Source organism: Octodon degus, unplaced genomic scaffold (assembly GCF_000260255.1).
Source record: "Octodon degus isolate 3935 unplaced genomic scaffold, OctDeg1.0 scaffold00049, whole genome shotgun sequence".
In the NCBI taxonomy this organism is placed as follows: domain Eukaryota; kingdom Metazoa; phylum Chordata; class Mammalia; order Rodentia; family Octodontidae; genus Octodon; species Octodon degus.
The window spans coordinates 9374622-9385876 of NW_004524625.1; the positions used below are offsets into that span (position 1 = coordinate 9374622).

At 48.0% G+C, this 11255-nt stretch overlaps 1 protein-coding gene across 1 annotated transcript in view; it reads right to left on the reverse strand.

Moving 5' to 3' along the window:
• Positions 1–10545, reverse strand: part of Rab30 (RAB30, member RAS oncogene family) — a 94587-nt gene extending 84042 nt beyond the window's left edge. Inside the window, exon 1 of the mRNA XM_004632544.2 lies at positions 10342–10545. The gene's annotated coding sequence lies outside the window, so the exon portion shown is untranslated. The remainder of the gene's footprint in view (positions 1–10341) is intronic.
• Positions 10546–11255: the final 710 nt, after the last annotated feature.

The window sequence follows — 11255 nt, forward strand, 5'->3', positions numbered from 1 at the left end:
AAGAGTGGAGAAGGAGCTCAAAGTTAACTGATCACATGATAAACATCAAACAAAAGAGAAATCTTTTTTAAAAATCACCTTTTTATAAATACAACTGATGTAGACCAGGATTTTCACAGATGTTAAAATCATCAGATGAAAGTTGTTGAGGAATAGGATACCAAGTAATCTCAAAATATCAGCCATCAGTAATGAAGGGAAGAGATGCCCTTTTGGTGGAGAGACCAGCCCTTCCCCCCCCCGCAAGCAAGCAAGCAAGGCTCAAAACTCCCATCACGGCTATGTTACAAAATGACATCGCCTATGATGGGGGAAGCTACACTGTTTATGGAACTCTGACCACAAATGTTTTACCTGAGTCTACTGAAGAGGAAACAAACTATTCTGATTCCCACCAACGAAACACCAAACCTGGAGTCTTCAAAAGTGTCAATATTGGGCTGGTGAGATGGCTCAGTGGTCTAAAGCACCTACTTAGAACAAGCTTAGCAAAGCACAGGGACCGCGGTTCAATCCCCCAGCACCACATGCCAGCCAGGCCCGCCCCCTGGTGGGCTGAGCTGGCCACACACACACACACACACACACACACACACATAAATAAAAATAAAAATACACTTATAAAAAAAAAGTGTCAATATTATAAAGGCGGCAGAATACTATGGCTCTGTGAAAGAAAACAAAGGGACAAAACTATCTTGTGTAAGAATCCTTGATTAGATTCTATACCATAAATGTAATTAAAATATTATAAAGGTCATTGGAATGACTGGCGATACCTGAAAAACACTGTTCCAATGTACTGACGTGCAGCTATACGGAAGAATGCTTACTCACAGGGCCCTCTTTTGGGGGAGGGGCAAAGTCTCAGGTTTGCCTTGAACTCACAGTGATCCTCCTGTCTCAGCCCCTTGAGCACTGGGATTATAGATGTGTGCCACCACGCCACATTGTGTGCTTTTTGTGTTTTAATACTTACAGATAAAGAGACGATATCTGCACTTTACTTTTCAATGGTTTAGTGTGTGTATGCGTGTGCATGGGTGTGCATGTGTGTCTCAAGAGAACAAATGAATTTCGATTAGAAGTACATGGGGTGGGGCCAGGGAGATGGCTCAGTAGATAAGGACTTCCCTGGCAAGTGCAAGGGTCTGAGTTCAATCCCCGGTTCTGCCAAAAAAATAAAAAAGAAAGAAAGAAAGAAGTAGATGGGGTACTGACTGTACTACTTTTGTTATTTTTCTACAGGTTTAAAATACTTTTAGGTTAGGGATGCAGCTGAGAGGTAAAGCACATGTTTAGCATGTACAGGTTCTAGGTTTGAGCCCCAGTACTGTAGAATAATAATAACATAAACAACTAGTCCCAGTACTCAGCAGGTTGAAGCAGGAGGGTCACTTGAGGCCAGGAATTGAAGTTAGCCTGGGAAATACAAGACTTGTTCTCAAAAAGTCAGAAAAAAATCAGAACATATAAATCATCGCCTGGTACCCAGTTAATGCTAAGATGATGCCTATACAGCTTCAATTAATTTAGCAGGTCTACAGGAAGCTCCCAGACCTGAGGATAACGTGCAAATAAATGCCACGGCATGCCTCTGGGAACCTTATTCTTTCAGCCAGGACACTGGCAAGGGTCGGCGAGGTAGCTCAGTGGTCTAAGCACCTGCCTGGCAAGTGCAAGGACCCGGGTTTGATCCCTGGCACCAGGCCATGCAGGCCCGGCTCCAGATGCACTGAGCCAGTCCCCAAGAATGGGCACGGTGGCACAAGCCTACAGTCTCAAAGCTGGGGAGGCTGAAAGAAGAGGATCACTATGAGTCCACACTGCTGGTAAGACCCTGTATAAAAAACAAACAAACAAACAAAAAAAAAAAAATTAAAGAAGAAAACAGGCAAAACCAGGAAGCATCTATAGAAGCAAAATAGTTTGGGTTCCTCAAAACCTACTCAGCCCTACACCTGCATTTTCTGTTCTCTTCTCAGCTAGCTAACTTCAAAAAAAAGTTACTTCACCTTGCTGAGAACTGTTTTCTTATTTGCATGTAATAAAGAAAACAGAACTAAAAATCTACTGCCTAGAATTGAGAGAACAAGATAGCATCAACAGCACACTTCTGTACTGCATCTTTTTTTTTTTCTTTGTCTTTTTGAGACAGGGTCTCACTATGCAGTTCAGGCTGGCCTTGAGCTCATTGTATAGTCCAGGCTGGTCTCAAACTCCCATCGATCCTCCTGCATCAGCCTCCTTGACTCAGCCTCCTGAGTGCTGGGATTACAAACATGCACCACCATGCCCTGCTAGAGCGTCTTTTATAGAAGATCCTCAACAAAAAAATACTGCATTGGTCTCCTGGAATGAAGCGCCTGGAAGGCAGGGTTGTGGGTGCGACTCCTGGGAGGTGATAGGGGTGAGACACACCCCCAGAGTTTGTCCACTGAGGAGTTTATAGCTGAAGTCAAAGCAGGGATTGGAACCTGATCAGAGATGGGGGCCACCAGGGTGGGGTGTGGCCCGGGAGGGTCCCCCTCCTTCCCTCCTCTTCTGTCACTGCTGCTTCCTGCCCCAAGCCCTGAGCCTGTTGTCCTCTGCTATCACCCCTACCTTGAAGCCAGCCACCTGTTGACCAAAAACGCTACAAACAGTGTGTCAAAATGAACCTCTCTCCTCACAGTCCTGGGTGTTGGCCACTGTATCTTAGCAACAAGAAAGTAACTAAGACCAGGCCCTACTGTTGTTTCCCTATCACACCCAGCACAGAACCGTGTACAGTTTTAGCCTATGTGCACAGGCACTCAATGAAGAAGGAAGAGTAAAATAGCATAAGAGATCATTCTTTTTCTTTTTTTTTGAGACAGGGTCTTGCTATGTAGTTCAGGCTGACCTTGAGCTCACTGTGTAGCCCAGGCTGGCCTCCAACTTACAGCGATCCTCCTGCCTCAGCTGGGACTTCCCAGTGCTGGGATAGTAGGGATGCACAATATTTCCTTTAAAAAAAAAAAAAATCTATCCCCGGTACTGAAAAATAAATAAATAAATAAATAAATATCAACAAATGCCAACTGGAATTAAAGGCAAAAGCAGTATCAACAGCTCACTTGGAGACAGCATGACATCAGAACATACCTGTGCGCTAGGAACGCTATTTTATACACATCAACCCACGTGATCTCACAATAACTCCACTGTATAGATTAACATTGAAGGCTTAAGAAGAGAAGCTGCCTATGTAGCAAAAGAGCACAAAATTCTGCGTGCGTCATGCAGCCCAGGGGCTACGCTGAAAATAACCCAGGCCCACCTTCCCCCAGGCTCTCCCTGGCCCATCGCTGGGGCTCTGGGAGCCGCTAACATCCACGCCAGAACTTGCGCCTGCTTTCCTGCAGAAAAATGCCACAACTTTGCCCTCCGTTTGTCTCTCCTAAAATCCAGAATTCTGTTTTTTGTTTGTTTGTTTTTTTCCTAAATTCCCATTGTGGCTCTGACGGAGATGCAGAGAAAATGAGAAGGGGTTATTCAAGTCTCAGCTTCAAGGAGGTCCACACTGTAACCACGTTAACCATCAAATGTTTCTTCAAAATTTTCTGGGCAAACTCTGGCCCCTTGGTCGTTTCAGTTCACTTTTCAAACAGCACTCTGGGTGCGAGCAAGAAGAACACTTTATTCCTGCCCCCGAGCCTTCCAAGTCACTCACAAGCCAGCCTTTAACGCAGCTGCACAAACAGCAGCGCCGCCCGAAGCTCGGAGGCGTCCAGCTGGCCTCGCTGCCTTCGGGGATTCTCTCCCCAAGTCCCTTCCCGAGGCACAGCCCCAGCGGCTAAGGCTTTGACAAAGACTGCTGGAAAAGGCACCCGCAAACGCCGCTGATAAGAACTGAAATCGGGAAGCAATTAAAGGGAAGCTCTGCGCCTTGGGCACAGCTCTTACTTCCCTGGAGAAGGATGCCGCCGCCGCCGTGAGCTCACCATGCGAGGACTCACCCCTTTTGCAAGCACAGCTTCCAACCGCCACTGACACAGCTAAGTTAGAACAGCGACAAGGGCAAGCCGGGAAGCCCCGGTGCACAGGTGAGCGAGGGGCGGAACTGGGTGCAGATAGTACTCGTGTGAGGAAACTGAGCAATACCTAGCAAAAGCCGGGCCTGGGCGCACGCCTGTAATCCCAGCACTCAGAAGGCTGAGGCAGGAGTTTGGTTGCGAGTTCAAAGCCAGCCTCAACTGCCTAGTGAGACCCTGTCTCAAACAGACAAAACAACAAACAAATAACTATCAAATCCTGACACTCTTTTAAGGATGAAATTAAAGAGGACATTCATTCCCTACATTGCTCATTGTGTATTTCTGAAATAAATTTTGATTACCCTTATAGAATTTCTAGAATCAAAAAAAATTTAAGATATATATCTGTATGCTTTCTCCCGTCCTTTCCTTTTCACTTGAGAAATAGCTGAGCCACCTACATTACTACTTCTAGGAATAGCAAGGTTAGAATGCCAGCTGTTGACATTTTAACTTTCACAGAATGACAAGCTCTTGCTTATAAAGGATATATCTAAGGGACACACACTGCCCCAGGCAACAGGCTGATTAAATACTTGTTGTGACCAAAAAAAATCACTAACATCTGAAGCAGTCTCTTGATGTCTTCTGGGTTTGCTGCAGAAAGTCCCAAAACAACATTCATAAGCAGCAGCTGATGGACCCAAACTCTCCCCATCAGGCTAAAAGGATGAAATCATTATCATATCCAGAAAAACTCACATTGCGGCCAACTAGCTAATTTGTAGCTCCCATTCAAATTTCCCCAGCTGTCCCCAAATGTTCTTCAGAAGTTTTTTAATGTCCAAGATCTAAGGAAGGACTACGTGTTGCATTTGATTGTCTTATCTCTTTAGCCTTCTTTAGGATAGATCAGTCGCCCATATGTTCTATTTTGTTTTATGTCTTTCATGACATTGGCATTTCTGAAGCTCTTTTGTGGTGTGGCCCACAGTCTGGATCTATCTGATTATTTCCTCATAATGAGATGTAAATTAAATTTTCTGACAAAAAAAAAAAAAAAATTAACACTGATTTTATGTGCTTCCCATTGCATCCGTTGTCCCATGGCAGACACTATAAGCTTTTTCCTCATTTTGTCACTATGTGTACTACACGTGCATCCCCTACAAGTAAAATGTTAAAATGATCCCTAAGTATGTGGCCAAAAGTAGCCACCAGGAACACTAAGTAGATGCAGGATAGGGCCAGATACTAAACATATATTCCCACGTAGTTCTCATAATAATTTCAAAAGCAGAGGTTCAAGGAAGTGAAGCGCTTTGTCCTAGGACACACGTGCAATGATAGAAAAACACATGGATGCACATGTGAACTCCAGCACACGAACATATACACTCAACATGATCTCATAGTCTCCCTGAGGACATTCCAGGCAGCAGTTATGAAACCATATGCTAAATTCTGAGTAAATCAAACTAACCAAGGGTTAGATTCTTCTGAAGAAGAAACTGAAAATAAATTATTTGTGGTTCTTAGAAAATTCCTTTATACTTGGAAATGTTATTTGGAAATGAGCCACATTTCTAACACAGTCAAGAGAATACAGCAATGGTTCCCTCAATTATCTTAACACCATAATGTTTTTATTTTGGGTTTGGTTTATTTTGTTGGTTTGGTTTGGTTTGGTTTTTGAAACAGGGTCTTGCTATGTTGTTTAAGCTGGACTTAAACTCAGTAATTCTCAGTGAAATCATCTTTCATAAAGTTAAATATATGTTTATGTGATAAAAGCAAGAGATTTTGTAAAAATTTTCTTTACTATAGAAATTATTGTCAATTTTACTTTTATTTGTGCCTGATTTCACTTATCTATAAAATTCAAAAGTTGATTTTTGAGAAAATAACTTTAATCGAGGAAGTTAAGCCCCAGAAGAAACCAGAACTGAAATATTTCTGAATTTCCCTAAAAGTCACCAAAAGACACCTCAAGGTCTACGGGTCTCAGGGATGGGCTTGTTGCGAGCACAATACCCCAGACATCTGTGTTGTTACTAACTGCGCCCTTCCAATGTGCTGAGACTTTGAATGGGCCTCCAGAGACCTAGGTTAGTACAGTCAGCCAACAGATATAGAGTCCCTAATTAGTTTGAGGTGCTCTCTTATGTGCCTGGGAACTTCCTGCCTAGGGTCAAAGGCTGCCTGCCACTCTGTGGCAGTCCCCACTCCCCAGGAACAAGCCTCCCGTGGGCCACCCGTGGTCTTCAGCACTGGCTCTAGACCTCTCAGTGTCTGGGAGGGGTCTACATTCATCTCCCACCTTCTGCAAACTCCTCCAAAGCGAACACAGTCTTACTCAATGGTGTGTTCCTAGCATTGTGCACACAGAGCTTGGGATCAGTATAACTTAGTGGAATAAGCATATTTTACAAATGAGGAAACTGAAGCTCAGAAAAAGAATGCGTGTCCCACACCATAGAGCTAATCAGTAAGTGGTACTGGTCTTAGCCTTATCTGAAGTTCTCTTCTACAATGCCACGTAGATATAACAATCAAAACAGGAGGGCCAGAGAGATAGCTCAGTGGACTAAGTGTCTGCTTTGGCAAGTGTAGGGTCCAGGGTTCCATCCCCAGTCTCCCATGCCACACCAGTCCCATCCCTGGGGTGTAATGAGCCAGTGACTCAGTCTGGGTGTGGTGGCGCTCACCTATAATCCCAGGACTGGGGAGGCTGAAAACGGGATCACTACAAGTCGGAGCTGCATAGTGAGACCCTGTACCAAACACATACAATAAAAAAAAAATAAAAAAGGGAAACAAGGATCCTAGATGTTTTCCAGGGACCTCTAATCACACATGACCAGAAGTCCCCCCGATTCTCTTGTTATATGGAGACAGCCCATGAAGTGTCCCAAGCTGGCTTTGCGTAGTGATCCTCCTGCCTTGGCCTCCCCAGGGGCTGGGAACACAAGCGTGCACCACTGTACCAGGCCACATCCCCGCATGAACAACCTCTTCAGTACTCCTTTTCTCTACAAAAGCCTCCTGATTGTCCAAGGAAAATCTCATCTACCTGACTCCCTTTTCTCTTTAGCCTCATATCCAGCTAATCAATACAAATTGTCACTTATAATGTTTAAGCTGAGTAGCTCTGCAGTCACTTCCCTTCGCTCTACCTCCCTGCCATCACCTGAGATCCAAGAACTACCCATCATCTGCCAATTACAAAAACATACCGTTACTTGTCTCCACAGATTCGCAAAGGACAAACTTTCCCCCATCTTTGCTCCACCTACCAGCCAGGGTGATGGTGCCAATGCACTCCACACGTCATCCATCTAGTTAAGTGAAACCCTCCCTGGCTCACGGGCCCACCTACAGCTCAGGAAGCTGCCAGGTCTCCCGCTCTTCCCAAGGACCAGCTCCCTCTGCATTCTGACCTGTTCCCTCGCTCGCTGCTCTTCCCTGTGAGGGACTATGAGGGACTCCCTCCGTCCTACAGCACAGCACACCCCCTTTGGGAGAAACATTTATCACAACTGAAATTGCTTGGTGACTCTTTCCCTCGTTGAGGTCAGGGAAGCATTTCTTCAGTGCATCCACAATGGCTGACCACAGTAGCTGTTCAGCTTATATCAGTTGTCTGAATGACAGTTTGGGGCCAGACCACAGAGCGCAGCAAGTAAATCAAGGAGCAAGGATCCTTACCCCTTTGCCAAAATGTAAGCTGAGGCAGAGAGACACAGTCAAGGTCACAGGGAGAGCAGGGACAGAGCCAAATCTAGCATGCGTTCATTTCTCCTACATAACACACTAAATCCTTAGGGTGTGAGGGAACATTGCAGAAGAAAATTACCAAAGAGAAGGTGGAAGAGATGTCTTGGCCAACAGCCTCTGCACCTGCCCGTCCCACTAGCTGCTTTCACACGGACAGCAGTGACACGTTCCATGCAAGAAGAAACAATCCTGCTAAAGCACAAAGTACAATCACCACCGCACACCTCTGCCTTGGAGAGGAGTATGATACAAACTTCCTCCCTCCACAAAAGAGAAGCAATAGGAAGAAAGGTATTATGCACCGCAGTACCTTCAGAGGAAGCCGCTGGGGCCACCTCAGCAATCAGCAGGGACTAGCAAGGGGGGCAGGCAAAGCGTCTTCCCACCCGGAACAGGGATAAAACGACAAAATGTACTGAACAAGGCAGAAGCAACTTGAAGAATAGCTATTTCATCTAAGGAGAACCCTTCATATAAGGCACTGAAAAACCTTGCTAGCCCACTGGCAGCTCCTCCCAGGAGCCAGGGAAGGGAAGGGAAGGGAAGGGGCAGGGGCTCATGTGCGTGGGGCCTTTCACTGCGCCTGCTGGTGCTGGGTGTAGATCGTGTCTGCCACAGACCCTCACATCCAGCCCAGGGTCAGGCTCTCTGCTGCTCCTCCTGCCAAGCACAGACTGTAAGAAAAAGAGAAGCCAAGGCCTCCTCAAAAGAGAACCCTGAATAAATATCCACCCAGCTACATCAACCCCAGGGCTCCAGGGCGAGCGGGTGGGTGGGTGGAGGTGGGGGGTGGGGAGGGAGATGGCCCGAGAGGATGTTCAGAACTTGGAAGGTGACTTCCAGGAAGAAATGCGATGTGCTAATGACAAGGGGAGATGCTGGAAGAGAAGGAAAATGTGAACTGTAAATGGAGATGGGAGAAAAACAAAATGTCAAGAGATATGGGTGGGGCGGGGTGGGGTGAGGTGAGGTGGGGTGGGGGTGGGGTGAGGAAGGTACAGAAAGAAAGGGAGGGTGTGCAGAAAAGCAGAGTAAGCAATTGATGTAGGAAGAGGCAATGGCAGCCCCTTGGGCTGACTCCCAAATCCAGAAGCTGCCCACAGCATGCCAATAAATCACCATACTACAATACAATGGACTGTGCTCCGCATTCAGCAGCAAGCAGCATTTAAAAAAGTATCACCCAGCTGCAACTTTGCAGACCTAAGGATCTGAATCTAAGATGATCAAAATTGGTTCCCAGCAGCTAACGACAGCCAGTAATGACTTTCACCCAATGCCAGACTCAGCTGTGAAAAGATTTAGCCATTTCCAGTTAAGCAAATAGTCGGGCATCTCTCCTTCTTTTGACATTCCAAGACGGGGTGTGGCTGACCCCAGAGCCATCCGTTTCCAAGGTTGTAGATCTCTCAGCTCAGACTGGCCCCATCTGTTCTGGGGTGAGCCATTTGTTTATCTGAAAGTAACCTTTACTGCACTGATCATTCCTGTAACTCGTAAAGATAAAGGAAAGCCAACACCACAGAAGCATGCTTTCTGTCCTAGTAAATGTGTCATTTCGTTTAAAAACAAACAGAAAGCAGTGCAACACTATTGTGTCCGTTGGCTTCTCTGGGCAGGATCACTCTTCCGCGGGTCCAAGCAATGGCAAATGAAGGTTGCTAGCGCTTCTAACTTTCCCTTAATGTGTTAACATGAAGCTGGGTTTCCCTAATCGATCCCTCTGCAAACCGTTATTTGTGCGTGGTGACTGAGCCTCAGGAAACGGCGGCTCATTACGACACCGCTGTCAGCGGCAAGGAGCCTATTGCAAAGGAATTTAAAACCCTCAAACTAGCACAAATCTGTCGGCTCCACTTCCAAATGATCCCGAATCCTGCAGTCAGCAAAACAGAAAACACTTTAAAACGCTGCTTCCAGCAGCCCAAGAGAACCTTCCCCAGACACGTGAAATGTTTGTGACTGGCACCGAGTGCCCCATTAAAGGACACTGTCACCTCAAAGCAGCGGAAAAGGCGAGACCAGCGACATATATTCATACAAAATAATGCCCCACGCAACTTAAGCTAATTAGCACAAGCATGCCCATCCTAAACATGAATACCGTGTGCTCATCCTAGCGACAGAGAAATGTTCTAAAGTAGCACGGCCACATTAAGTCACCGTCTCCGCTCCTCTGCACGCACTCCCCCTTCCCACTCCAACCCCAGCACCCCGAGTGTCAGCATTGCCGGTCCCCACCTCTGCCCTCCTGATTTGCAGGAGCACCTCCCAACGTCCTTCCCGGCCCAGCCCCCTCTCCGGGCTCAGCAAGGCGGCCGGGAGTTGGGACCAAGGAATTGGCAGGCACCGTGTGGTGGAGGGCGGGGGGCGGGGGTGCGCTGCTGGAGTTGGTTCTTTGCAGTGACCCAAATTGCACAGAGCTCTTCCCTTAGTAGCGCCTGGGAGAACACCCCAAGTCCCCGCACTCCACGCTCCCGGCCCCATCTCCCCCAAAAGAAAGCCCTGAAAACTAAGCGGGAGGAATAACTTGGGAGAACCATTTCAATAAATCACTTAAACTCACCTGGTTTGGGATTTTTCTCCCCACCCCAGGCATAAACAGAAATGATGTGCGAATGAGTCACGCACGAATGGGAGGTGCAGCGATGTCCTAAGTCGAAGGGCTGGAGTCGGTCCCTGCCCTGGTGCTGCAGCTACTCTGAGCTCAGCTGGAGCGAGCGGCAATCGCTAGCCCAGCGGCAGCAGGGGGTGGGCAGATCGTAGCACAATGAATGCGGTGGGGTTTTTGCAATGACATCATCCCTCTGTCCAAGCGGCCCCAATAGCCATGCTCGGGTGCGGTGCGTTCTGGGAATTGTAGTCTTATGGGGGGCTCATAGGGGGACACCAAAGCAGTCAGTAGAACTACAATACCCAAGATGCACCGGGGTCGGACGCGCCTAGAGGGGAGGAGCCCAAGGCTTGGGCCGCCATGTTAGGGCGCCAGGCGGTTCCGCGAAGCGAGTAGAGGTGGTGGAGAGCGTGAGCCAGGGGCAGTCAAGCGGTAGGGACGGACAGGTTCAGGACTCGCTGACCGGAGGGCCTTGGGGTTCGGCTTGAGAACGGGCGAAGATTCCATGAGGCCTGCTGTTGGGCGGGTTGCCTAGGAAGGAAGTGGCGCGCGGGGGCCGCGTGAGCCTCGGCCTTCAGGGCTTCCCCAGGCCCCGCGCTCTATTTTCTGACTGAGGGGTTGCAGGGTCCTTCCTTTTGCGTCTGGGCTCGGGGGAGCAGCGGCCGGGCGGCGGCGTCACAGGATCCCTTCGCCTCCGCCCTCGTGGACCCCCCCCTCCCGGGGCGAGCTTCTCTGGCTTTCTGGTATGGGGAGGAGGCGAGGAGGGGGTCCCCAGAAATCGCTGCTGGAGGAGGGAAGAGCCGGGAGGAGGACGGAGGGGCCTCGAGCGGTCGGGCCGTCGGGGACCCGCTCAGCGCGACCGCCGC